The sequence below is a fragment of the Camelus ferus genome, chromosome 1 (genome assembly GCF_009834535.1).
Source record: "Camelus ferus isolate YT-003-E chromosome 1, BCGSAC_Cfer_1.0, whole genome shotgun sequence".
NCBI lineage: Eukaryota > Metazoa > Chordata > Mammalia > Artiodactyla > Camelidae > Camelus > Camelus ferus.
This window is the reverse complement of record NC_045696.1, coordinates 94,526,741-94,549,250: the sequence shown is the minus strand read 5'-3', so window position 1 is coordinate 94,549,250 and position 22,510 is coordinate 94,526,741. Positions and strand designations below refer to the sequence as shown.

Here is a 22,510-nt window from a genome sequence, read left to right as displayed (position 1 = left end):
AGTGCACGGTGGTGAAGATTGTGGTTGGCAGTGTCAGACTGTCTGAATTTGAATCCAGCTTTGCTGCTTATTAACTGATTAAATTTGGGCAAATCACTTATCTGAATTGGTTTCTTCACCTCTAAGGGAAAGGGAATGGATTGTAAACATATGTGAAATGTAATATATAAAGAGTAGTTCATAGGAGTGATGAGATCGCCTGCTCTGATGGGGAATGAAAAATCCACAATTTCACTTTTTCATGAGGTTTGCTCACAAAAATTCAATTTTTCCTGGTCTTTTCAATGATCTGGCCCCTTGTTTTGATGGCATTATTGCATTCTGCATTCACAAAATGACTGGACAAACTGTCCATATCAGTGCTTTACAAATTTTAAAAAACTTATCAAAATTATGCATGCGTACAGTTCAGAGTTAGAATGTTGCATAAGGTAGTTCTAGCCTTGAGTGGCTCTTGAGCACTTGAAATGCGGCCAGTCCTAATTTAGATGTGCTACAAGGATAAAATACACCCTGGATTTCAGACTTAGTATGAAAAAAAAAAAAAAAAAGGAAGTTAAATACCTTTTAAATAAATTTTTTGGTAATGATTACTGCTTGAAGTATTTTGGATAGATTTGGTTAAATAAAACATAATATGACAATTCTACTTGTTTCTTTTGACTTTTTCTGAAATGTGGCTACTAGAAAATTTGCTTTTATATATAGGGATCTCATATTTTGTTAATAAAAGCACTAACAGACTCAGAGTTTCGTTAAGAAAAGTGGCAGTACGCCTTCCTCTTCTCCATTGTCTCTACAACCTTCACCCTCTGCGTGCATGTCTACCTCTGTCAGGTGATTGATTTTGGTAATTTGGTAATGATAACTTCTTTTCTAAATAACATCCCTTTGTTACTACTTTCTGATTTTTCAGTCTCAGGCATTATCTCTTGACTGCACATCCAGTCTCCATGCTGTCCTCCCTCAGTCCCCAAGGATTACTCCACATCATATTAGCAGGATTTGCATCCTCAGAGAGCCTCATTTACAACCGAGGCAGGTGGGGAGCCACGACTGACACTCTTTTCTATACAGTTTGTTGTTTCCCTAGGACTGCTGTGTGCCTTCTGGCTTTTCATTTGCTGTTTTTCCCCATGTACTTAAAAGTCTAGCTGTAGACCTTTTCTCAGTTTCCTAGATCTCTTCTTAGGAGCCAGGCATGTCTGGTATTCTCTCAGAAGTCCCTGTCAGAGTTGTCAAACCTACCCCCAACCACACTGGGTGTTCTTTGTGCCTAGTGCACAGCCCCCACGGGGGAACCTTTCTTCTGCGCCATCCTTGGGATTCCCCGCATCATGCTCCTCTGTTGGATCAGCACTGTTCTATGCCAGGACTTCCTCTTTCTTGGTTTATTTCCTTATTTTGGTAGACTATATTTCCCAAAGGTTTTCAAGGGAAGGGAGCAAGGGAGGTAAATTTTTGAGACTTGAAAGTCTGAAAATAAACTTTGGGACCATATTTTTTCTTTCTCTGGAAGCTCATAGGATCTTTGTTTTATCCCCAGCATTCATTCATTTCTGTGTACTGTGACTGCTCTGATTTGGTTCATCTTTCAACTAACGGCTGTTCCTTCTGCCTGGAACACCATTATCCATCTGGCTCGCTCCTCACCTTTTTCTCAGCGACACCTACTCTGGTTGCTCTCAAAATAGCACCCGGCTTCCCTTCCTCCACCTGTACTCCTGCGCCTCCCTTCCCTGCTCTGCTTTTTCTTGTCTTTCTTTCCCCCACAGTACATATTACATTATGCCATCAGGTCTGTTTTCCATGTCATTAGTTCTCTTTTTAGGTTGGCTTAATCTGCCATTGAATCCATCTATTTTAATTGTTATCTATTTATAAGAGTTCCACTTTTTCAAATGTATTTGGACATTTTTGATAGTCTCTTTCTCCTAACGTCTCTTTTTTTTAATTTCTTTTATATCTTTAAACATAGTAAACATATATTTATTTTATATTCAGTATCTAATGATTTCAGTATTTGAAGTCTTTGGTTTTGCTGTGTTGTGGCTCTTGATTCCTACTGTTGTTCTATTGTGTGTGTGTGTTGGTAATTATAAATCCTTGATTGCTGTTATTCTGTGGGGACTGGATTGAGACTGAATAAGCATTTATTTTTGCTAGGGTGCTGACGCTACTGTGTCATCCACTACTATTTAATAAGATACTTCTTGGAATGTTTTCAGACCACATGGACATGTGATTCTAGGCATGTGGGCTGGTTTGTCCTTGCTAAATCGTGTAGACTTTTTTCTGTTAACTGAAACACAGAGATTAGACAGTTTTCTTTTTAGTCTACCATGGTTAGAATTGTTTTTGAATAGATCATTTTGCTTTATACACGTAATATTACTAAAGTCTCAGCTTTACGTGGGATGGGTTCCAACGTTTTATCTTGCTCTGCTCAGGTGTCTCATGCTCCAGGCTACCTGTGTGAACCCCACTGATGTCCTCGGGTTGGGCTGCACACTCAGTCTTTCATACCTCTGGGGTTTTCTGCTTCTATTTTGTTCCTGGATGCAGAGCACAGGCTCAACTTTTTAAGCTATTAGTCCATCAATTAAAAAACATTCTATTTGACATTTTTAACTATTTCTACATAAGGAATTTTAGGGTTATTAGTGTACCATAATAATAGAAGCAAAACAATGGAAACAGGAATATAAGGCATTTTTAAAAGCTAATTGAGATAGTTATCCTGAATTTTGTGATGACGTTTCTTTGTTTTTCTCAATAATTTCACTACTTATGCAAGTATCCCTTAAAAATACTGTTTAGTTTTGCATGTCTTCAAACTTTACATAAAAGTCATACTGGTACAATTTGTCTGCCACTTGCTTTTTCTTTTTTTTTATTTGTGGAAGATTTTGAGATTCTATAAAAAGCTTTTCAGTTCCTCAAAAATAAACTAACCATTTTTCACAGAAATGTCATGTCAATGATTAAGCACCATAAAAATTCCCAAGCCCTCTAGTAATTATTTGTTTTATGTTTTCTTTTTATTGGAAATGAAAGTTCAGTGGAAGAGCTTAACATTGACTAACTGCTCCCCTAATTAGAAAAAAAAATATTTATCATAATTGCATGGAAAGGAACGCAAATTCTTCCACTGCAGCTGTTCCTTATCGTTTGAGTCTTCTTCCTACAAACCCAAAGCCAACCAAAGTTTCAGAGGAGTTAAATAATGTTTAACTCAGTTTTTAAGTTTATAAAACTAAGCAGGAATTGAAGTAATAACACCATCAAGCTTCTCGTTTATTTCTACACATACACACACAGTGTTTCATTGTTAAGAATTTTGAATTGGATAAAATGTGTTTACTTCTTACTTACCCCTCAACTTAAAACAGGCTTATCAATCTAATATTTCCTCCTCTCTTTGTTTAATTCTGTTTGGGGGTAAAGGCTGAAAAATTCCTTAAAGAATTATACGTCTTACAAAATCCCCCCTCTTTTCCCCTGGTCTGTTTTCAGACATCCGTGAGTTAACTTTTGGGATGATAAGAGCCAAGTGCAGAGAAAACAATAGAGAGGGAAACACTACTGGGGAAAATGTCATCACTTCACTGGGAGAGCGAGTGAGTCAATTCTCAATGTTTTGGGGGATTGCTATCGCATCTTCAATACACTAGTGAGTTAATAAGACTCAGGCAAAAATAAAAATTAAAAAAAAAAACAGAAAAGAAGTGCTAACTCCTCTTTTGTTCCACCATAGGCTAATGCCATGCCTTTCAAATATGTAAATAACAGATCTATCTACCACTCATCAAACTAGGAGAAAGGGGTTTTCATGAAGAGCAGAGGCCAGATGTCATAAATTACAGTGAGAGATAGTCTGTAAACACAGTAGGTACTTAATAAAATGGTTTTCTCCTTTAAGTAAATTTCAAGTGTCCATTCATATTTTCACCTATAATTTTCTCTTAGAATAAACATAACACACCATAGTAAAATTCTGTAACAGGAACATTAAAACATACTTTATACTTCTTCCTAAATGCTGTTTAAGAAGGGTTCTATCTTTATAGCGCTTTCTTAGCATCAAATTTAGCCATAAATATTTCCAGTGTATTTGTCAAACTTTCAGTAGTTGGAAGTTACACTTTTTTGTGGATGTTACCATCCTGACAGTCCTTCTGAAACACAGAGTATGTATATTATTCAGCACCATTATTTATTACCTTCTATTTTTCTGTCTTCTTTGTTCATGGTTTCGCTTTGCAACCACTCAGTTTCCTCTGCTTTCTAATTTCCATGCATTAGCTGCTTTCACTAAAACATTGTTGTTCACCCTATCACCCCCATCCCCCCAAATCTCTTTTGAGCACTTACTATATGTCAGGCATTGTTTTGAGGGCTCAGGGTACAGGGTAAGAAAGAATATAACTTTGTTTGACTTGGTATTTACTAGTGATTAGGGTCCAGACTCTGCAAAGTTACATATTAACATGAAGACAATTGTCCAATTGAAATACCCATGGGGTTCTATCTGGCAGAGAATGTAACCCTAAATTTCATGGTTTCATTGTCCTATAGGATATAACCAGTTTTGTGTCTAACATAGCAAATTCACTTCATTATACCTTTTTGGATGATATACGCACATTTATTCCACAAATTCCCCTTGGAAAAAGCAAGCCTTATCATCTTAATTATTTTCTTATTAATGAGTTAAACATTTTAATACTAATTCAGCATTAGTTTGAGAGTCCTGATTTTAACTTTTTTTTTGAAAATTATCATTTGACCAGAGAATGACAAAGTAAACTTTCTAAAAATGGAACATTTGAGCTCAAATCTAAATGACAAGAAAGAGACAGCCATGTGAACTGGGGACACAGTCCTCTGAGCAGACAGAACAGGATGGCTAAAAGCCTGAAGCAGGAAGGAGTGTGGAGAATTGAAGGCTTGGAGACCTATCTGGAGCAGAAAAGGGAAAGAGTAGGGGGAGATGAGTTCAAAGGGCCAGGCGGGGGGCAGTTATGTCAGGCTCTGGAGACTATGAATCACGACTTCAATAAATATTTTTTAAAATTCTATTTTCTAGGAAATCTCAATTCGTTTGTGCACTTCAAGTAAGTTCTTTAATTCCTTAAAGATTTGGGGTCGGGGGGGGAAAAAAACCCAAGGATTTACACAAACAAAAGAAAGAAAAAAATAGAAAAAATATTTCCAACTAAGAAAAATATTGAATAACACCCTCTGAGATAATGATTTCATTTAAACTGGAGACTTAGGTAGGTGCAAATATTCCTACAGGTTCTCTTTTCTTATTTTTCTCAGTAAAGAAAAACTCCAGATTCCAAATTATCAGAGACCCTTGGAGGAGAAAAGAAAAGCAGGGTTTTGTGACCAATTCTCTCCCTGATTGATTGTATTTTTTTTTTTTTTAAGTGTTTTAGCTTTCTCATCTCTGTAGTGAGCATGAAATTGCCTAGAGATCTGTGTGATTCCTCTGTGGAGAGGTTTTAAGACAGGTAAAATTAGCTGTAAATCATCTTGAATTTCTAAGAGGCAGATTCCAGACTCTGTGGATTAGGGTTTGTCTTTCTCCACCTTGCTTCGCCCATGGTCCCTCACATGGTTAAGGGACTAAAAAAAGACAAGGGCAACTTCAGTTCCTTATTGTTCCTTATCTGTGGCCAGAGCGTTCGGTGCTGTTAAAATTTCACTTCTTAATTTATAAAACATCATAAGATTGCCCTTGTTCTATGCCGTTTTCGTTCAGTAATTTCTTATTTGGCTAAGAAAGAAAATGCAAGAACTAACGTACGATTATGGGGTATTCTATTTTGTATTTGTTTTTTACCTTGACTGCTTACTCTCATTTCTTTATTATTGGGTCCTGACCTTTCGGCAGAGTTTATTTTCAGTTTCTACTTTGTTTTCCCAGTATTGTGGAAAGGTCTCAACTATCACCCAGATGGCAGAAATCCACCAGAAAATCCACACACTGGGGAAATCCTACAGTTGAAAAGAAGACTTTTTTTTTTTTTTTTTAAGAAAACTTTACCAAAATAAACATGCTCAGAGATACTCTTGTTTACTAGTAAGGAGATCTGTAGAAAATTTGAGGTAAGGGGTGAAAATAAGAAAATACAGGCTTAATTACCAGAACATCAGCTGAGGTTACACTTGTGTCAAAGCCCAGCTTCTAGATGAAATACATATTTGCAAACTATTCTATGCTTTGTGCCCCTTTAATTTTAATTTTCAGAATTCCCATGACAATGTTCAGCTATCCATACCACATGACACATTTTATGCCAAAACAGGTTTAGGAATCCTGCAGATCAAAGGAGGAAGGGATGCTGCAGCTGAGAACAGACACTTCTAAGACATCTTGCAAGGGTAAGTTCAGAACTGTGCTCTTCTGAGTACTGTCTGGGTATTGACAAGAAGATTCAAATAGACTCTGCGAACTGCCTACATCTAAGGAAGTAATTTGAGTGGCACATATTAAAGACAATCCATTCATATTTGAGCAAACCCAGGCAATTTATATTTCCTGGATGTCAGCTTGGATGGGAGGTTGGAAGAATGGTGAAGCTTCACTCTCATTTTAGATAAAAATCCTGGATAATCATGTATTTACACATTAATTTATGTCACAGAAATACGCCAAGTAAGAAAATAGGACCTCCATATGCTGCTGTTGATGGTATAAATTGTTACAGACTTCCATGGAGGACAATTTGGAATGTATATCCAAAAGCTTAAAAATATTCAAGATCTTTGACTCACCAGGTTTTCAAAGGAATAGGAAGATAGATGTTCAGAGTTATATAACTTGTCATTGTGTTGACAATAATGAAAATCTAGAAAGAGCCTATCAGACCAGAAATAGAGGAATGATAAGTATGTTCCATTCACACTATAGAATACTTTGCAGCATATACAAGTGATAAAGATTTATAATTATTGACATGGAAATATGTTTTTAAATTAAAAAAATTTTAGAACATTTTATTTTTTGTGCAATTTTATTTTTTTGGGGGGGGGGATTAGGTTTATTTATTTATTTTTTAACAGAGGTACTGGGGATTGAAACCAGGACCTTGTGCATGCCAAGCACACATTCTACCACTGAGCTACATCCTTCCTCCTTAAATTTTAACTTATAAACTCAAGTTAGAGAATTTTCTTGATACATATGTAAGGCTTATTAAGCTATCACCCCTAAATTAATCCAGGAGCAGTGTCCTTCTTATTATAGTCTCTGGACCCAAAAAGGAATAATATTCATTCATATTCTCTACTTTTAAAGAGATACAAATACGAAGACCACGGCAAATGTTATTAACATATGGCACCCCAAATTCTCAGGAGTCTCCTCCTCTTCTATTAAGCAGAATCTTCTCACTCACGCCACCTGTTCTTACACTTTCCAGTCTCTATCATAAAACGCACGGTTTCTCACAATATACTCGGGACTCTGCCTGACTCCTGGTGCTCAGCACCTAAGGGGAGAAGTGCTTTTGGTTCTGAATGCTCCCATCAGACCAGTTCTAGCTTTTGTGCTTTGTTTACTTCTTTAAACCCTTTTTAGATCAAAAGAGAGAGAAGAATATGTCTTTTCCTAATCAGTCCCTTAAAAAGACAGATATGGGGCTTCATAACCAATTGTGAAATCTATTTTTTTCTCTCTGGCATACCAAAGATTTGTTTGCAGTTATTTAATTGAAAGTTTTTAAGTGGCCAAGATATGCCTTCACTAAAATAAATGCTAAGAAAGAAATAAAACGGGAGCGTTTAAAAGTAAAATCTCCAAAAAAAACATATGGATGTTTTTCAAATACGAAATTTAGGAAAACTAAGCATGGACTTAAAAGACATGAAAGGAACAAGATACTGTTTTCCTTGCTAACTTAGGTCCTTAGTTACCCTACAGATCACCGCTGCCATCCCAGGAAATGTTAAAGCCCATTTTAATGTTGATTCGTCATCGAATGGCTTTTGTAAATATAAAGCCCAGATATTACAATGCTTTGTCCCAGCTGAATTCTAGTATGTATGAAAATTAAACTCTGCTACAACACATGAAGGTTTCATAAAATATTTATGACCAGATTAGTCTTTGTTGAGAAAAACAAAACATGTGAAGTGTGCAAATTAGCTGTCCTCTGGTTAAAAATTGCATGTGCCTTTAAATTTATTGGCATATTTAGGCTACAAATAAAGGTAGGTTTTCAACAAATTTGACCCACAGTAGAAGTCCAATAATTTTAGTCTGTTTTTTTTTTCCCTTGGGTATAGCACATATGTTTAACAAATTATGAAAGACAGTTATTGACTGTGACCTGGATTCAAGCTTTATTTAGTTTGGAGTAGAACTGTGGTGTGATTTGCAGCTAAACAATCTCAAGGAATTCAATGACTCCTTTGATACTTTGAACCAGATACTCTGAACTCTCTTCCTTATAAATAGAGTTCCATTACTTCCATTAGGTTTAATCCATTAGGATTATTGTTGGGATTAAATGACATAACATATGTAATGTGTCTAAATACAGTGCCTGACACTTAGGTTCTCAGTAAATGGAGTTCCTGTGTCATTTTTAAAAATCATTCTTACCATCGACTTAAGTTATTCCAAAAATATGGTCACTTACAACATATGCAGGGACGAAAAACTTATTTGGATGAGCTGGAAGATTCAAGCCTCAAGTGTAGCAATAAATCTGAGTTTCACATGGTGATTCAGGATTTTAGCAATTTCATGGATCTCTGAAGGCAATGGATTCCAGGATGGAGAACCCTTTTGGAGAGTGTACTCACCCTCTAGGGTCCCCTGCACGGTGAGAAAAGGTTTGCATACACATGAAATAAATCACATTTCTTGTGCTAGCCTCACAATTTTTGGTAAATCTAAATCTCTTGAAAATAAACATTTTAAAAATACACTCTGAGAAAATAACCCAAAATGAGAATACACACACATATACATACTTTTGAAGATGGAAAAGTTTTAACACTAAACATTTGGAAATAAATCAAGCCTGAAAAATTGTGAACATAACTGAGTGATCAACAGATAAGAGTAAACACTATATTGCCATTAAAGAGTCAAAAATGTAGAATATGCTGATACATATATGAAAAATTCATAAGTGAGATGTGAAAAAGCAAAACATTATTAGCATGTTTACTCTGGTTATAAAAAAATTTCAGAAGACAGCTATATTCACATTAAAAGTAATTTCAATGTGAAAATGTAACAGTGAGGCAGTGGCATTTCAAATCTGTAGGTATTTTTCATGGATATTTCAAATAAAGTATTTGTAAGAAATATTCCCTTATTCAGATGGAAACAGTCCTCTTCTCACTCAAACTAGTTATTCTGAACATTTTGTTTTATTTTTCTCAACCTAATTGTTAGATTCTTGAGAGAAAGTACCCTCTCTATTCCATAAAACAGTGTCACCCACAATGCTGACTATCTCCAGGCCTGGTATAAAGTAAGAATTCAATAAAAGTTAATTAATAAATGTAATAAAAATTTTAATTTTTTCCTTAAATAAAAATTCATTATATTTGCTAGTGGACATAAAAGAAACCTAGGAATCTGCTATGGATTTATAGAGATAGTCTAATAAAGAGTAATTATCCTTAAAAATTAATTTCAGGGTTTTGAATGCTTATAGGAAAAGTTCTATACTTGCTCCTATAATTTTTTTTAATATAATCTATTTGTTAAACTTTAAAACCTTTTCTGGACTTTATAGTTCAATATCATAAAAATTAAAAAATTTTTAATTTCCATTGTTATAATACACAAACAGAAAAGTACTCAAAGGTGTTCATTCTAGCAATGAAAGACAGACGAAACAGGCCTGGTCTAACTCTCTTCTAGAGCCAATGTGGATCCAGCTGAACCTCACCTAGATCAAGCACTAATCCATAGATCCCTGGAAGGGAAATAAATGACTATTGTCATGTGATACTGAGTTTGGGGATGGCTTGTTACACAGCTTTATCATGATAATTACTGATTGATGCAATTGACACTGCACTGAATTTATAATAATTAGAAGAGAATTGACATCTTTGTAAAGTATCGAGTCTTCCAATTCATAATTGTGGTTTATCTTTCTGTTCACTTAGGTCGTCTTTAATTACTCTCAATAATACTTTTTTTTTGAATGATTACCTTAAAATCATTGATTTGATTTATTCTTAGATTATTTTTATATTCTGGTAAATGGCATATTTTGAAAGACTCAAATTGAATTTTTTGGTTGGAATATAAAAATTATACTATCCAGGAATCTTGCTAAAGTTTTTTTTTTATTGAGTCTAATACTTTATTTGTAGGTTATTGAGGATTTTCTCTTTACAATCACATTGTCTGTAAATAATGACAATTTTATTTTCTCCTTTGCAATCTTTACATCTTTTATTCCTTTTTCTTGTCTTTGCATTGTTCTAGGACCTTAGCAGCATGTTTAATAGAGGTGGAAATAGTGGTTATTCTTTACTTATTCATGGTCTGTCACAGGTTGGATGCTCTCAGAAAGAGATCTTGAGATGGAGATTAGTGTGCAGACATTGTGTGAGGAGTGGTCTTGGGATCTACCCATGTGGATGGAATGGGGTGAAGGAGGCCTGGACTGAGGAAGAAGCTGGGCTACAATGTCATCTCAGTGAATGCCTCAGCCGACCCATGAGGAGCTGTGGAACTGAGGTATCTCTTTCAAGTTCTTCCAAGTAAGGGAAGAGGACCAGGCTTTATATCTCCGTATCAACCAGTAACTGGTTGAAGACTACCCAATGGGGAATGTGATGTGACTCTGGGTGAGGTGACTCTCCTCAGTCAATACAAGTTCCAAAGTGTGTGGACAACTAAGGGCTCTCTGCTGGAAATACTCCCAGAGGCTGGGGTAGGGCCCTCTAGGCAGCATCCACTATACAATTTTCAGTGGGAAAGAATTTAATTTCACAATATTTGTGCCTTAGTGTTCCCTAAATAATAAACACAACAATAGTAAAAATGATGATGATAATGAGAAGAAAAAGAAAACAACAAATAAGAATAACTGACATTTCTGTGATAGAATGTAAAATGGTCCTTTTCCCATTGTTTCCCAGTGCTTTGTGTCCATTACTTCAGCCTATTTAAGAGAACATAGGAAATTTAAAGAGGAAGTTTGCTTTGTCATATTCTTCCCTCCCTTAAGACAAGATGAGGGGCTTTCTAAAGAGGTTTTTAAAAATTTTGATGTTGTTTTGTTTGTGCTGTTGTTTTTTCCCCCCTCAAGAGAAGAGAATGGAATTTTATTCCCTAGCTGGATATTTACTGAACTGCATAAATGCATTGTTATACCTTAGGCTACCCTGAACTTTAGAGCATTTGGGGAGGTATACTGACAGAGAGACTGTTGCCTGCATTTGGTCGGGATTTTGAAGTCTGAGGTAGGTTGGAGCTGTCCATTACAGAGGGAGGAGAAAAGAGGGCACTTTGATATCAACAGCACGAATGCAAATTTCTATGGGTCAAGTAAATCCACTGAAAATAGCCACTATGCCATCTTGACAGGACCCTGTTGAAGGAGATGGTTCATGGGGTGTGAAGGTCTTAGTTGAGTCTGTGTTCACCGAGATGAGAGTGGAAGGTGCAGAGCTGAGAGGGGTCATGAGAGGTCAGCAGGAAAGGTTATCACCTGTGTGAGGGAATGGTGCCCTGTAGAGGTCCAAGAGGGGGTCTTCAGACAAACCTCAATGTTCTCTAGGAAAGAGCCTACATTTAGAACCTGTCATCACTGAGGACACAGGTAGATTATAACAGCCCTAGACAAGTAAGACTTTGACTTTTTCCTTTAACTCTCTCTCTCTCTTTCTCTCTCTCTCTCTCTCTCTCTCTCTGCACCTAAATATCCTTGTCCTCCAACTCTCTTCCATCCCCATGACCCCGACAGTGCCAGTACCACATCAAGTAAGCGAGGAAGAATAAAAGACCAACAAACCTTCTCAAGCCACAGATCTGGCCTGAGCAGGGGGAGGGGGGCATAAGAGCATAGGGGTGGCATTGTGGGAGTAGACCCTGAATTAGATATGGTACTGAAAGTGTGATTTAATCTTAAATTGTAATTTTCTAAATAATTACTGTGCCTGTTCACGATATTGCCAAGATGTAGAAAAGGGTGATCTAACTTACTGTTAAAAGCAGTGAGAGAAAAATACAGCCCCGATTCTCCACTAAAACCAGACAATAACAACAGTAGTAATAACCAGGAGAAGTAATCACTAACCTTTTTTTTTTTCCGTGTTTTACCTTTTATGAAATACTTCCACATGGTCTTCCTCAAAATACAACAATAATCAATATTGTTTTTCTGTCCACTTCAGGATCTTGGAACAATCTGTGGCCTTCCTAGAATATCCTTCCTCCTATTTTAGCCTAGTTAATTCTTGCTGCTATTCCAGAGCCCAGATCACATGTCTCCAGGAAGCTATCTCTGACCCTCCAGTCAGATTCATCCATCTCTGCTTCCACAGCACCCACTGTTTCTCCTTCATAATATATTTCACAATTTTACTTTAACAATTAGGTAATTCATTAGTTAATACCGATCTCCCCAGCTAGAATGTTAGCTTCATGAGGGCAGGGCCCTCGTGGATCTCGCTCAGTGTTGATTTTCTGGTACTTATTACAGAGCCTTATACATAGTAGGGGTTCAGCAGATGTTAGCTGAATAAATGGAGAAATGATGGAAGAAAGAACCAACATGCCTTGAGAGTCCTTGTTCCTGCCTAAGAGGAGTTTCTTTGGTTTCCAGGGTGCAGAAAGCTGCAGGCTAACATGGCTTCCTGATCGTGGCCATTTGTGGCTGGATTTGGTGCTTTCCTCTGGCCTGTTAAGAGACACTGAGCTGGGTGTGGAGGGCCATCACTTGTCATGAGGTGGGTACAGGAAGGAGGGGGAATAGAGATGGCCGAGGAGTGTGGGCCACAGGTGGACTTGTTAGTTTTTGTTTTTGTTTTTGTTTTAAAGACAGCAGTTCTATTCATTAGCAAGAATGCAAGTCCCTTCCACCTTCATCCTTATATAGTGGGAGACTGGCGTTTTTTTAAGGCAAGTTCTCTGGTTCCTATGAAGAAAAGTGCTATGGAAGTCCACAACGTTATTTTTGACTAATCAAAGGCAATAATGTCAGGCTAATATCAAGGACAATGCTTTTGATAATTTTTTAAAAGGTTATGCATGCTATCTTTTATTCTGCAGTCAATTAGACTCTTTCCTATTTAAACATAAAACTGAGCAGCTGATGGTTCTCTTTTTACTGGCATTTTCCTACCATGAAAGATTGAGCATATTTTTCTAATGAATTATTAGAAAAGATCAACCACCCATCTATAAAAACTTTTAAGACCACTCTATCCCCTCCCTCCTGGCATTTTAAAACATTTAAACTAGCTTGGTAATGTTTTAGAATTCTACTCAGTTTAGAGTGTTTCCAAAAATACTAAAGGTTTACCCTGAGGCTTCCAATTAAGCTAAAGCAAGTTTCACTTCACTGAAATGTTGTTTCTTCTTTGACTTTTGAATATGTTGATTATTAAAAGTCTTTTCAGAGTCAGATTATTATCCACTCACATTTTCCCTTCTCAACAGGTTGGCTTTGTAACCTTCATTTGTTGATGACTATCTTTGAACTGATTAACTAAGAGGTACCATAGGACACAAGAAGACAGGTAGTTAAATAAGTTAAATTACAGGATACATATATCAAATCATGCTGCACACCTAAAACTAATACAATGTCATGTCAATCATATCACAAATAATTTCAGGGAAACTCCCAAGAAGTTTAAAGAATAAATGTGGCCAGTGCCATGTGAGTAAATTAAACGCAGCAACTTAATGGAAGAATTATTTACTTTTGCTGATAATGGCATAATCTTAGTGGCCAATAATTACATAACTAATAATTATGCATTATAATATATAATTGTAAATAAGTTTATGAGCCAAAACATATAAGAAGTTTATGAATAAAGGGAATATTTCCCCCCTATTAATCTGGTTTAATTAAAATTAGGGACCAGATCCTTCTTGGGAAGATAATCAAGGCACATTACCAGACCAGTCAGAATTCCAGAGGTGTACCTGGCTCAGATTCAGGCTGAAAAGTTTGGTCTCAACCATGTAACTATGTAACTTCATGATGAGCAGATAGGGATCAGAGTCATATTAACTTAAATATTAAACGTACTATAACTTTATTTTATGTTTGCCATGCTGGTAACACTTGATGGATTAAAGCTATTACTTAATTTAGAAAAAAATTGATCTTGTGAATAATATTTAGTTTCCCACTCAAAGATATGGGATTGCTCCTTATTTATTCAAGGCATTTATTTGTATCTCTAATGGAGTTTTTGGCTTGAGCCTAAGCCAGGTACACCCTTGGAATTCTGACAGTTCTGGTGGTATCTGCGAAATTAATGGGCATTCTCCCTGAGGCTTAATTGCATGGCAGAATGGGGCTTCTGCTGGAAGAGAATTGATGCTCAGGGAAGAGGATGTCAGACAACTAGTGAAATCAATATCAAATCCTTGGGCCTAAGTGGGGAACAGGCTGCATAGAGCCCAGTATTTATCTCCTGTTGCAGTCCCTCAATTCTTCCTTCATATCTACATTCCCCAGAGGAGACACTCTGTAATTAAAAAGAGGAAATATTGTGTTCCTGTAAACTGGCCATCAGGTCACAAGCGCATTTCTTTGTCTCTCCTCTAACAGAGTATAACCCTAAATGGGAGAGGGGTCCTCTCTAGTCTCCACTACGGAGCGCAGTGCAGCACTGAACACAGGACTCAGCGGGCAGGTGAGACTTGAACCAATGGACAAAGAAGTTGCTGGTCAAGCCAGTGGAGGTGGCAGCTGTGGCTGGCAGCAGGGGACAGAAGGAAATTCAGGGAAGTGGTATAGTCACCAGAGGAAGCCGGAGCACCCAAAGGAATGGTGGAATTCAACAGAAGTGCAAAAACAGAAGAAGGAGCACCGGGAGGAAAAGGAGGTGGGAAGGTAGGCTGCTCACCTAAGGAAGGAACACCCTGCAACTGCTGGCACTGGGGAGTGTGGAGGAGCTTCCATTTAGCCTTTGTGCCAAAGGGAAGAACACCTCCAAAGGGAGGCATATTGTCATAATGTTGCTGGCTTCTCAGCTCATGTGCAACATTCCCTGGGGACTTCTGGATGGCATGGGTGGATGGTGGGGGAAATTTTGCAGAAGAAAGACATTCTGAAAAGAGCAGGTGGGACAAGTGCCTGTGAACGTGGCTTACTGAAATTGGTGAAATATGATTTTAATTTTGGGGTTGGCATCTTCTGGGGTAATAGGCCTTGATACTTAAAGCAACTTTCTTCATAAGGTCTTAAATATCGTATGGGTTGGTTCGTCTGAGTTTTGATAGCTAAGTTAGATTTTTTTCTGGTTTTGTATTTTAATTAGTTTATAGTCATCTATTTCTCCAAACAAAAATTTGAAAAACAACAAAAAAAAGTTGAAGCAAATTACAATTAAAAAATAAAGTAAGAAGTGTCCAAATTTAATGTAAAGGTGATAATGAGAATAATATTTTAAAAACCCCACAAGTTTCCTTATGAGTTTCATTCTAGGTTAGCTACTACAATTCAATATAGAATGAGTTTTGGATATCCTAGTAGTAAAAGAGAAAATAATGTTAGACTGTATAATACTTTTACATTTTTAGGTGGTATTACCCTCATTTTAAGTTACTGTTTAACTCTTTTAAAGTGTTTTCTCTTAAACACATCTCATTTAAATAATTCAAACAGTACAAAATGTGTACAATACAATAAGGATTCTACTGTCAGAAATACTTTGAACACATGATATATGTCCTTGAATTTTTTTTCCTACGTATTTTTGACTATCAATACAAAAAAGTGAAGCCCTAGAGAGAGGCTTCCCTAGAGGGGTTCTGACGTGAGTGAGCCTTGTCATTTCTATGTATTAAAGAAATAATAATAAGATCATAACTAAATTGCTAATATTTTCCTTGCATATGGAGGACTAAAGATTTAGAATTTTTCAAAGATATCTTTATATTCCAAGTGTTCTACATTAACTGTGTTACATTTTAAATTAAAACAAAAACATCTGTCAATTTAAATAAATAATACCAGTTTCTAAGGGCACAGATGCAAAAAGACTTTAAAGCAAAGACTTACATGTTAGGCCAGTTAGTAGTATTTGGACGGTAAAAAAAATCTGTTAGAGGTTTGCATGAATTGTTTGGCAGTACTAACAAGATGCATACAGGCTGGTTTTTGTTTGTTTGCTTGTTTCATAAATAACCCTAATTCTTAATAGTCAATTAAGTCCCAGTGTAGGATTTACTTTTTCTCCACATTCAGATTTAGTTCCTGCACAAACAGATTATTCAAGCATTGAGGGCCCACAAATCAACTTAGAAGTCATGGCATGGGAGAAAGTCTTTTATGTCTCCATTAACTCTGTATAGATCATGTGATATCATCTATATCCATTTTGTTATGAGTTCTTTACAGCATATATTTGCTGAGCATTTACTTAGCGTTAGACGTTTTTCTAGAAACCAATATCTAGCAAAAATAAATAAATACATCTTGCTTTCAAGCCTGGTGATAAAAATCAGTTGAGTGAAGGTTGATACTTTGATGGGCTCTGGTTTAGACAGAAGCAAAAAAAAAAAAAAAAAAAAAACCTAAACTGAAAAAAGAGAGCTAACATGGATTCTAGTAAGGTAGAATGAATGGCCTGTAGCCTGGCTTATTTTTCTTTCTCAATAACTAATATTATAGATTCCTCATTACAGGACTGGTAAAAATATCTGAAAATTAATAAGGCATCCTTTATAATATTCCTTTGTGTCTGGAGTCCTAAATATTATGCTTTGTAGTTAGGCTTTGGATGTAGATTTTTTCCTGTTAGTAACTACTCTCTAGAATTTGAATCAAAATTTGCTGTAAGACTTTATTTCCTTTTTTTCTCTTTTTTTACCCATCAACCCAAACATGAAGTATAATACACCGGTGCAGTCCCACCAAAGACTTCTGGGCTCCATTCCGCACCACAGTACAAGTCAAGGTCTTTCCTACAGCTCCGTATTGTGGGCTAATATTTGCACAGCTTAATTTTGCTGCGTGGGTTCACAGCCAAGCTGTGATCTGCATGCTGTCTGAGTGGGGAGCCAGCTCATTGGAAAAGAATTAAGATCCAGTTGAGAATTAGCTGATAGATACAAAAGATTTACTTAACCAAGTAAAGTACTTAAAGGGCAGCGATTACTTACAAGAGTTTTATCCTTTATGTTTAATATTCATTAGTGCTGATCCCTGCAAGAGTTCTTTTAGGAGGCTCCAAAAAATACTCATTATGTGTAAGTTCGGATATTGTATCTGCTGTAGCTATTTTTTGACAGATTACACTGTAAAAAAGTTTACCCAGAATGAATGTTCTAACGCCTACTCAGAGTTCTAGCAAGAGCAGTTCTTTTCCAGAAATTCAAGCTCTGATGAAAGCATTGTCCAGACTTATAAAACATAGCACCTTGAAGAAATCCAATGAATTTCACCTTGTTCTGGGAAATATTTGCCAAGTTGCGTTGCATTAGAACTATTAGACCTATCTGAGTTAGAACAGGCTTGAACACCTAAAGAAGTGCTTAGAGTACATCTAACTCCTATTTGAAGATTTAAGAAATGTTTTTTTTCCTTTAATTTCATTAATTTTACAGTATAAATGTTCTGATTCACTTCTGTCTTGGCAAGGGCTTGATGGAACATTTTCATTAATGTCATTTAAAATAGTGAACTTACTCATCATCTGTGTATTTTAAGCTTTACGTCCAAATGTCGTTGGACTTGGAAAAGTTGAAGTGGGAGTAGGTGGCAGTGGCTGATGATTTGATGGCCACAGCACTCTTTGTTTACTGATATGGCTTGCAGTATTTTTCATTCACAGGACTATGGAGATTAGTAGAATCCAGAATCTTTGAGGTTAACTGGTTTCAGAATAATTCCTTCTCCCAGAAATCAAAAGTGATTTTAAATTTATGGCTAAAACGCCAATGTGAGTTTAGATATTACCAATAAAGATAGTATGATGATTTCCTAGGGGGAACATATAGGTTTGCTGTAGCCGGCCGACTATGGGTCGGGGAGTGTGGTAATTTACTTACAGGAAAATAGGATCTCTGGCTCATCACAATATTTGAACCAGCAATTTTAGGGGACATGTTGGAAAAAGAAAGAAGAATCTTCAGAATTAAGATTAAGGCTCAAGGATGCAATTAAGTTGCCAGTCTGGCTTGGCAATTTGTTAGTGGGCTCAACGGGAATATTTTAAGAATACAGATGAGGAAACGGTGATGCCAAGGGAACAGAAAGAAAATAGAAGATGGAGAACAAGGAACCCAGGATTCGGTAGCTGTAATGGCAGCTTAGTCTTAAAGTCTCATTAAGAATCTTATCAAGCTTCCTATTAACAGGCTTTGTAGACTCTGCGCAAATTCTAACATAGAGGGGAGGAGGAAGGATGGATATAAATTACAATCGACATGAAACAACTGATTTAAACATGTACTGGCTGGTATCTATACTCGGTACCTTAGATATTTTCTGTTGGCTACTTCTTTTGTTAAAGCATGTACTAAACCACAGTAAGTTACATTTCACATTTGAGGTGATATGTGAAATCACTACATACCAGGACTGTCATTTATTGTTGTGGCTTTTCCCGAGTGCTTGTATGTAATTTAAATTCTGTGGCATATTGGCAACAGTCCACGCCTGCTCTCACAGGGTGTGTGTCTGTGGTACTTGATGGATAATGTGCTTTCAGGCTGTGAAATCTTGTTTTCGTCGTGACTTTATGCTAGTTCACCCACCCACCAACACCTCCATCTCTAGTCTTCCCAAAATGGGGACTGTTTCTCCAGGAACCACTGACTTGTGTTGGCTTTTGTTTATAGTTTCCATTGACTTCAAGTACTTTTGATAATTCATTTTCTCCAAGTTTCAGCCTGAAGCCAGAGACTCAGACACAGAAGGACACTCTTGCCTAGATACTAGGAGTCCTAAAGACTGTTCCAGGTCTGGCCTGAGGGAAAAATTGGGATTTTGGGATTAACAAATACACACTACTATATATAAAACAGATAAACAACAAGGTCCTACTGTAGAGCACAGGGAACTATATTCAATACCTTGTAATCACCTACAGTGAAAAAGAATATGAAAAGGAATACATATATATATAAAAATAAGTGAATCACTTTGCTGTAACCTGAAACTAACACAACACTGTAAATCAACTATACTTCAATTTAAAAAAAAAAGGGAAAAAAACAAATTTTAAGTGTAAGTGTGTGGGCAAGAATGAGCAAGGGGGCAGATACTATCTGGAGGGGACTGCCCCCTAGGGATCAGGCCTAGCAAATGTTAACCAAAAGGAAGCTTCTGTCATTCACAGGATGAATGTATTCCTAGTGGTTTCTTTACCCCATCCCACCTTTCTTGTTGCCTTTCTGACATGGCTTTCATAGGCATTTCACTGGTGGCTGCTGTATTATCGCTCTCTGCTGAACTAAACAAATAACACAAGTTGCCTGTTGGTATTTGCCTCTTACCCTTCGCCCAGCATGCTGCAGAATAGTTATGTAACTGAACCGAGTAGCGTGTAACTCTTATTTCCCCTCCTTCCATTGCCGCAAACTCATCGAACTCTTGAACCATTTTAAACCTCTCTCTGAACTTTTCCTGATACAGGTCACTACCATTGCAAGCAACTCAAGAAAATAATGCTTTCACTATATAGCACTGCCCTGTTTAAAGGCCTCTTGAGGCTCCCTGTTACTTAGAAGATTTAGTGTATTTTTCTGTTTTTTCGATTTAGCCATCCTTTGTTTGCTAAAACATCTTTCTGGCCTTTTCTCCTCCCTCTTCTGTGGTTCTCTAACCTGGCTAATAATTAAAATCCCCTGGGAAACTTTTTAAAAGATCAATTCCCCTGGGGCCTGACCTCTAGAGTTTGTGGTTTAAGTGGCCTGCTGTGGGGCCTGGAGGATGGGTGGCTTTTTTTTTTTTTTCCCCCTTGCTTTTTTCTAACTTGCAGTCAGGCTTGAGAACCAATTATCTAAACTCGTGGCCCTCAGAGTGTGATTCTAGACCAGTAGCATCTGCATCAGCTGGGAGCTTGTTAGACATGCAAATGATTGGTCCCTACCCCAGATCTCGTAAATCAGAAGCTCTGGGAGTGAAACCAGCAATCTGCGTTTTAACAAGATTCTGATGTACTTCAAAGCTGTGCTGACCAAGATGGTAGCCACTAGCTACCTGTGGCTATTGAGCACTTGAAATGTGGCCCAGTCCAAACTGAGATGGGCTGTAATGCCAAGCACCCAATAAACTTTGAAGACCTAGTACAAAAATAGAATGTGAAAAGTCACATAGATGATATTTTAAATTAATCACACATTGAAATGATATATTGGGCAAGTTGGATTAAAAAATACATTGTTAAAATGAATTTCACCTACTTCTTTTTTTAATGTGCCTGCCAGAAAATCTGAAACTGCATATATGGCTTGCATTACACCTCTCTTGGACAACACTGATCTAAAATTTGAGAACCACTGATCCCTGCCATCACTATTTTCCTACACAGAATTTTTTCCTCAATGGTTTAACCAGAACACAGACTGGCTTTTTAATTTCACACCTCTGTACCTTTCATGTATCATTCTCATCACTAGAAGATCTTTCCTACCCCTCCATACTTTTTTTTTTAATTGAAGTATAGTCAATTTATAATGTTGTGTTAATTTCTGGTGTACAGCATAGTGATTCAGTTATGCGTATATATTTATATTTTCATGTTCTTTTTCATTATAGGCATGACAGGGCATTGAGTATAGTCCCTGTGCTGTGCAGTAGGACCTTGCTGTTTATCTGTTCTACCCCTCCATACTTGAACCACTCTGGCTGACTCTTTTAGGCTGAGCTTTTCATGTCTGTTTGTTTCTGAAGTATCTCCCGGACACTCTAGCCTATGGTAACTGCCCTTTCTCTACTTTTGTGGTTCCTGATTCCAGAAAGGGAGCAGCTATGACTGGGGAACTCAGAGAGGGGGCACTTGTGCTCAGTCTTCAAGGACGGTGGAGTCGCTGGAAGGAGGAAGGGGAGAGTAGCAGGCCAGTCAGATGGAGGGGGGAGGCTGGAAGCTCCTGGCTGGCAGAGCCCGTTCCCCTCCCCCTTTTGCACCCCCTATAGTGCAGGTCAGTGTGTCCCACAAGGCAGGAGCCCAAAAGATACTCCTGGCTGATGAAGGTGATGGACCCGAGAGGTAACAGAAAATTCACAGGTTACTTGGTTTCAGTAACTTGTAGAAATCAAACCATGTATTTGGAGCTTTTGTGATAATGGGGATGGGGTAGCAGTGGAGAGAATCTTTCACCATAGTTCAGGGTGACGTCAGGGGATTTTTCTCATAGGTCTCCTATGTTCTATCTTACATCAGGTACAATTTCGCTTAAAGGATGTAAGGGAGACTAGATGACCTCCAAACACGACTTTCTGCCCAGGACCCTGCTGCTTACACCGTGCACGGCGGACCCACGGCACTGGACGAGAGGTAATGCCTACTCTATTCTATTTAAAATCCCACCATACTCTGCCCCCACAGCATTCTACTTTCTCAGCATTCTCTTTCTTGTCATTTCCCACCATCATGTGATATTAAAACAGAAAAAAAAAAAAAAAAAAAGAATGATGCTGTTAGGGATGTGAAAGGGGAGTTTTTAAAGTGAAAAAATCAAAAGCAGACCACGCTCCTCCTCATATGTCACTTGTTTGTCACCCTCAGACCACTCCTGTACATTAGTCCGTTTCATTCTTTCTATCATGCCATTTTTAGAAAGTTAATGTTTCATATTTCTCAGAAAGGACTGTTTAAACCACCAGACATCCCAGATGCTTTAACAGTTGCTTCGAGCACTTCAAAAAGTTCTTGAGCGAAAACATGGATTGGATCTTTGTAGGCTCCTCAGGGGAACAAGCAGTACCTCTTGCATTGATTATAATTTTCTGCCTCTAGAATCCTTTCATCTTCATTAATAGGAAGAGAAATATCGACTTGCAAATACTTACGAAGACTCAAATAGTGATGTTTTAAATTCAATCAAGATATGTGAGTCCCAAGACAATGAAGTACCTAAGTATGGTATTATCAAGTTATAAATGACCTGTTTTTCATCACCACCTTGAAAAAAAGTTTAAAAAAATGAACCTATTTCCAAATGGACCTATAAAATACCACCAGCCAAGCATGAGATTGGGATAAAGCATTTCATCAAAATGTCCATAGATCATTTCTTTTAGGTGTAGATGAGTATCTTGCAAGTTATCACACAATGCACATTTTTATAGTTGCATTGGAGAGCAATGTGATAATACCTTGCTAG

General features: G+C 37.2%; 1 long non-coding RNA gene across 3 annotated transcripts; it reads left to right on the top strand.

Moving 5' to 3' along the window:
• The first annotated feature begins 4,803 nt into the window (after positions 1-4,803).
• Positions 4,804-22,510, top strand: LOC116665690. 3 transcript variants are annotated; one of them, XR_004322326.1, is made up of 7 exons: positions 4,804-5,117; positions 6,318-6,393; positions 10,541-10,726; positions 12,819-12,942; positions 13,655-13,734; positions 14,784-15,068; positions 21,568-22,510. It is a non-coding gene; the product is annotated as an uncharacterized LOC116665690 (long non-coding RNA). The 3 variants fall into 3 exon arrangements; XR_004322324.1 differs by lacking the exon at positions 13,655-13,734; XR_004322327.1 differs by lacking the exons at positions 12,819-12,942; positions 13,655-13,734.